Genomic DNA, 6,000 nt, shown 5'->3' with positions numbered 1-6,000 from the left:
TTTAGGGCGATGTGAGATTTTGGTGTTTATTTTAGATTTTATTTTTGGCATTAACATTTTGTTAAATATATAGATGGGATAGTGATAGCGTTTTTATGAATTAATGAATTATGACAGTTAAAAAAAGTTATGAATGTCGAAAAATGCTGAAATAAAGATTGTTCCATTAAGCTTGACATATAATGTTGAACAATGGATATCATGTGTTTAAGTTTTCCCTCCATTAAGAGACTTGTTTGGAGGAAGTAGGAGGCTCTCTAATCACCTGGAACGACAGTGTATTTAAAGGCGAAACTGGCAGGTAACAGCATCTTGATAAAGACCCACAGATTGGGTTGAAACGCGTAGAAGGTCTGTCCTGCTATTTGTGACATTGTCTCTAAACAAAGGTTTGGGAAAAGAAGGATCAACGGACTCTGCGTACCTGATGTACTAAGTGCAGAGAACGCTCAGGAGAAACTTATCGAACTTGTGCAAGTAAAGTAGTCACCTGTGGAATCCGGATATACGGGTGACGTCACCAACGGAGCGTGAGGATCAGAGGAGAAGCCGGAGTGTCGGGTCAGGTAGCGATACTGACTAGGAGACACGGCTAAGTGGTAAGAAAAACCTCACCACTTTAACCCGGAGACTGGGAGCCGGCTAATAGCGCCTTGGAACATTACAATACAAGGTGAGAAAGCAGCTTACTATATTCAACCGGTTAACTAAACCAGGAGCTAATACTGAAAGCCGATTGAGACTTTGTTGTAACGGAGCACACGTTGAAAAAAAGAGCCTTTCCTAAATACTCTGAAAACTTGAGAAAAGTTTAGGTGCTGACATATACAGTGAGAATTTATAAAAGATCGCCTCTTACAGCCTAACTTAGCCATTAGCGAGAATTCTCTAAATTAAAATCTGTTAACAGAGGACATTTTTTATTGGAGAATTAAGCATGGGACATTCTTAATATTGTAACATATGTGTTATTAATTTAAAGATTTTTATGAAGTTTGCCATTTTTTATGTACCGTCATTTTATTTAGTGTGTATGCAGTGTGAATGTGGTTGAAACGACTGATTTTGAAGTAAGTTTTATCATTATTTTATAGTATAAAAATAAAATTTGTCAGCTTATGCTTAAACTGATTTTTGAATTTCACTTCTAAGTAGCAAATAAGGTTTGTGTATAGGAACAACACGTAATTTACGAATTATCTATATATCCTACGGCTTTAAGCGCCAGACTTATAAATTTTCTGTTTGATTCAACATTTGAACTACCTAGGGAGGAGGTAGCTAATTAAGGCCTAGATTTAGAGTTGGGCGGTAGCCGTCAAAACCAGCGTTAGAGGCTCCTAACGCTGGTTTTTACCGCCCTCTGGTATTTGGAGTCAGTCATTAAAGGGTCTAACGCTCACTTTTCAGCCGCGACTTTTCCATACCGCAGATCCCCCTACGCCATTTGCGTATCCTATCTTTTCAATGGGATCTTTCTAACTCCGGTATTTAGAGTCGTGGCTGAAGTGAGCGTTAGAAATCTAACGACAAGACTCCAGCCGCAGAAAAAAAGTCAGTAGTTAAGAGCTTTCTGGGCTAACGCCGGTTTATAAAGCTCTTAACTACTGTGCTCTAAAGTACACTAACACCAATAAACTACCTATGTACCCCTAAACCGAGGTCCCCCCACATCGCCGACACTCGATTAAATTTTTTTAACCCCTAATCTGCCGACCGCCACCTACGTTATACTTATGTACCCCTAATCTGCTGCCCCTAACACCGTCGACCCCTATATTATATTTATTAACCCCTAACCTGCCCCCCACAACGTCGCCGCCAGCTACCTACAATAATTAACCCCTAATCTGCCGACCGCAAAGCGCCGCTACTTACGTTATCCTTATGTACCCCTAATCTGCTGCCCCTAACACCGCCGACCCCTATATTATATTTATTAACCCCTAATCTGCCCCCCTCAACGTCGCCTCCACCTGCCTACACTTATTAACCCCTAATCTGCCGAGCGGACCGCACCGCTACTATAATAAAGTTATTAACCCCTAATCCGCCTCACTCCCGCCTCAATAACCCTATAATAAATAGTATTAACCCCTAATCTGCCCTCCCTAACATCGCCGACACCTAACTTCAATTATTAACCCCTAATCTGCCGACCTAATCTCGCCGCTACTGTAATAAATGTATTAACCCCTAAAGCTAAGTCTAACCCTAACACTAACACCCCCCTAAGTTAAATATAATTTAAATCTAACAAAATAAATTAACTCTTATTAAATAAATTATTCCTATTTAAAGCTAAATCCTTACCTGTAAAATAAACCCTAATATAGCTACAATATAAATTATAATTACATTGTAGCTATTTTAGGATTTATATTTATTTTACAGGTAACTTTGTATTTATTTTAACCAGGTACAATAGCTATTAAATAGTTAAGAACTATTTAATAGCTAAAATAGTTAAAATAATTACAAATTTACCTGTAAAATAAATCCTATTAGAAATCTAATAACAAGATTCCAGCCGCAGAGAAAAGCCAGTAGTTAAGAGCTTTCTGGGCTAACGCTGGTTCATAAAGCTCTTAACTACTGTGCTCTAAAGTACACTAACACCCATAAACTACCTATGTACCCCTAAACCGAGGTCCCCCCACATCGCCGCCACTCTATTAATTTTTTTTAACCCCTAATCTGCCGACCGCACACCGCCGCAACCTACGTTATCCCTATGTACCCCTAATTTGCTGCCCCTAACATCGCCGACACCTACATAATATTTATTAACCCCTAATCTGCCCCCCCCCAATGTCGCCGCTACCTACCTACAATTATTAACCCCTAATCTGCCGACCGGACCTCACCGCTACTATAATAAAGTTATTAACCCCTATTCCACCTCACTCCCGCCTCACTAACCCTATAATAAATAGTATTAACCCCTAATCTGCCCTCCCTAACATCACCGACACCTAACTTCAAGTATTAACCCCTAATCTGCCGACCTCACCGCTACTCTAATAAATTTATTAACCCCTAAAGCTAAGTCTAACCCTAACACTAACACCCCCCTAAGTTAAATATAATTATTATCTAACGAAATAAAATAACTCTTATTAAATAAATTATTTCTATTTAAAGCTAAATACTTACCTGTAAAATAAACCCTAATATAGCTACAATATAAATAATTATAATTATATTGTAGCTATTTTAGGATTTATATTTATTTTACAGGCAACTTTGTATTTATTTTAACCAGGTACAATAGCTATTAAATAGTTATTAACTATTTAATAGCTACCTAGTTAAAATAATTACAAAATTACCTGTAAAATAAATCCTAACCTAAGTTACAATTAAACCTAACACTACACTATCAATAAATTAATTAAATAAAATACCTACAATTACCTACAATTAAACCTAACACTACACTATCAACAAATAAATTAAATACAATTCCTACAAATAAATACAATTAAATAAACTAACTAAAGTACAAAAAATAAAAAAGAACTAAGTTACAAAAAATAAAAAAATATTTACAAACATTAGAAAAATATTACAACAATTTTAAACTAATTACACCTACTCTAAGCCCCCTAATAAAATAACAAAGCCCCCCAAAATAAAAAAATGCCCTACCCTATTCTAAATTACAAAAGTTTAAAGCTCTTTTACCTTACCAGCCCTGAACAGGGCCCTTTGCGGGGCATGCCCCAAGAAATTCAGCTCTTTTGCCTGTAAAAAAACACATACAATACCCCCCCCCCCCCCCCCAACATTACAACCCACCACCCACATACCCCTAATCTAACCCAAACCCCCCTTAAATAAACCTAACACTAAGCCCCTGAAGATCTTCCGACTTTATCTTCACCTCACCGGGTATCACCGATCGGTCCTGGCTCCAAAATCTTCATCCAACCCAAGCGGGGGCTGGCAATCCATAATCCTGCGGCTGAAGAGGTCCAGAAGAGGCTCCAAAGTCTTCATCCTATCCGGGAAGAAGAGGCGATCCAGACCGGCAACCATCTTGATCCAAGCGGCATCTTCTATCTTCATCCGATGAGGAACGGCTCCATCGTGAAGACCTCCAGCGCGGACCAATCTTCTTCCGACGACGTCCAACTGAAGAATGACGGTTCCTTTAAGGGACGTCATCCAAGATAGAATCCTATCAGCCAATCAGAATTCGAGGGACGCCATCAGCCAATCGGAATTAAGGTAGGAAAATTCTGATTGGCTGATGGAATCAGCCAATCAGAAACAAGTTCAATCCGATTGGCTGATCCGATCAGCCAATCAGATTGAGCTCGCATTCTATTGGCTGATCGGAACAGCCAATAGAATGCAAGCTCAATCTGATTGGCTGATTGAATCAGCCAATCGGATTGAACTTGATTCTGATTGGCTGATTCCATCAGCCAATCAGAATTTTCCTACCTTAATTCCGATTGGCTGATAGAATCCTATCAGCCAATCGGAATTCGAGGGACGCAATCTTGGATGACGTCCCTTAAAGGAACCGTCATTCGCCGGGAAGTCGTCGGTGAAGATGGATGTTCCGCGTCGGCGGGATGAACATGGATCCGGAAGAAAGAAGATTGAAGATGCCGTTGATAGAAGACTTCAGCCGGATCATGGACATCTTCAGCCCCCCGCTTGGGCTTGGATCAAGACATCGGAGGATCTCTTCTGGACCGATCGGTGATACCCGGTGAGGTGAAGATAAGGTAGGAAGATCTTCAGTGGCTTAGTGTTAGGTTTATTTAAGGGGGGTTTGGGTTAAATTAGGGGTATGTGGGTGGTGGGTTGTAATGTTGGGGGGGGGGGTATTGTATGTGTTTTTTTACAGGCAAAAGAGCTCAATTCTTTGGGGCATGCCCCGCAAAGGGCCCTGTTCAGGGCTGGTAAGGTAAAAGAGCTTTGAACTTTAGTAATTTAGAATAGGGTAGGGCATTTTTTTATTTTGGGGGTCTTTGTTATTTTATTAGGGGGCTTAGAGTAGGTGTAATTAGTTTAAAATTGTTGTAATATTTTTCTGATGTTTGTAAATATTTTTTTATTTTTTGTAACTTAGTTCTTTTTTATTTTTTGTACTTTAGTTAGTTTATTTCATTGTAGTTATTTGTAGATATTGTATTTAATTAATTTATTGATAGTGTAGTGTTAGGTTTAATTGTAGGTAATTGTAGGTATTTTATTTAATTAATTTATTGATAGTGTAGTGTTAGGTTTAATTGTAACTTAGGTTAGGATTTATTTTACAGGTAATTTTGTAATTATTTTAACTAGGTAGCTATTCAATAGTTATTAACTATTTAATAGCTATTGTACCTGGTTAAAATAAATACAAAGTTACCTGTAAAATAAATATTAATCCTAAAATAGCTATAATATAATTATAATTTATATTGTAGCTATATTAGGATTTATTTTACAGGTAAGTATTTAGCTTTAAATAGGATTAATTTATTTAATAAGAGTTAATTTATTTCGTTAGATTTAAATTATATTTAACTTAGGGGGGTGTTAGGGTTAGACTTAGCTTTAGGGGTTAATACATTTATTAGAGTAGAGGTGAGCTCCAGTCGGCAGATTAGGGGTTAATGTTTGAAGTTAGGTGTCGGCGATGTTAGGGAGGGCAGATTAGGGGTTAATACTATTTATTATAGGGTTATTGAGGCGGGAGTGAGGCGGATTAGGGGTGGGCAGGTGGAGGCGACGTTGTGGGGGGCAGATTAGGGGTTAATAAATATAATATAGGGGTCGGCGGTGTTAGGGGCAGCAGATTAGGGGTACATAAGGATAATGTAAGTAGCGGCGGTTTACGGAGCGGCAGATTAGGGGTTAATAATAATATGCAGGGGTCAGCGATAGCGGGGGCGGCAGAATAGGGGTTAATAAGTGTAAGGTTAGGGGTGTTTAGACTCGGGGTACATGTTAGGGTGTTAGGTGCAGACGTAGGAAGTGTTTCCCCATAGCAAACAA

General features: G+C 38.6%; 1 protein-coding gene across 1 annotated transcript in view; it reads right to left on the bottom strand.

Moving 5' to 3' along the window:
- Window positions 1-6,000, bottom strand: part of LOC128644098 (echinoderm microtubule-associated protein-like 2) — a gene marked incomplete at its 3' end in the record, with an annotated part of 181,014 nt that overhangs the window by 56,798 nt on the left and 118,216 nt on the right.

Source organism: Bombina bombina, unplaced genomic scaffold (genome assembly GCF_027579735.1).
Source record: "Bombina bombina isolate aBomBom1 unplaced genomic scaffold, aBomBom1.pri scaffold_710, whole genome shotgun sequence".
In the NCBI taxonomy this organism is placed as follows: Eukaryota; Metazoa; Chordata; class Amphibia; order Anura; family Bombinatoridae; genus Bombina; species Bombina bombina.
This window is presented reverse-complemented; position numbering and strand designations above follow the sequence as displayed.